Below are 949 nucleotides of genomic sequence, written 5' to 3' on the forward strand. Positions count from 1 at the left end.
TTTAATATTCTCACCCTTCTGTGTATTGTTTCAGGTCCTACTCTGTGCACCCCTTTCTTTCCTTTATCTTGCACCCCTGTTTTAATTTTTTGCTGCGAGTACCCCTGATATTTACTAACCTCGCACCCCTGCCTAACTTGTTCCATACTTTACTCTGCGCACCCCCTTTTCCTTTACCTCACACCCCTGTTTTAATTTTATCTACGAGTACCCCCTGATTTTACTAACCTCGCACCTTTACCACCCTTGTTTCATGTTTTACTTTGTGTACCACCATAATTGATAACCTTGCACCCCTATTCATGTTTATCTTGTTTTGGGCCTATGTTTTATGTTTACTTCATCCACCTCACACATTACTTATGCACCCTATTATTATTATTATTTTTTTTTCTTTCACTTTTGTCCTTTTTGTTACTAAATTTTATTTTATCCTTTCTTTTTGTTATTTATCTATTATTTTTTTTCCCTCCAAAAAAAGAGAAAACAATTTTTTTTAAATTATAAAAATTACAAAAAAATAGAAAAAAAATGTAAAAAATGAAAATATTCTCTTTTGTTTTATTGTGTCTGTCCGGTCGCCCGCACCGTGTGACACTCATTTTCAAAAAAAACAAAAATAGTTTTCTTTCTCTTTCAGTGTCTGTCCGGTCGTCCGCACCGTGTGACACTTGTTTTCTAAAAAATACCAAAAATAATTTCATTTCCCTTTTAGTGTCTGTTCGACCGCTCGCGTCGTATGACACATATTTTCAAGTAATTCAAAAATACCAAAAAAAATATACAAAATTTTCAAAGTACAAAAATATCAACATTTTCAAGCAAAAAGTCTTTTTTTAAGAACTATGTGATCCTTGATTCTCCACTGTGAGATACGTAGGAGCAAGGTCAGTCCTTGTCAGGTTCACTTCCAAAAAATCAAACCTTTTTTCTCAATTGTTTTTTTCAA

This window comes from Vigna unguiculata, unplaced genomic scaffold, assembly GCF_004118075.2.
Source record: "Vigna unguiculata cultivar IT97K-499-35 unplaced genomic scaffold, ASM411807v1 contig_106, whole genome shotgun sequence".
Taxonomy (NCBI): domain Eukaryota; kingdom Viridiplantae; phylum Streptophyta; class Magnoliopsida; order Fabales; family Fabaceae; genus Vigna; species Vigna unguiculata.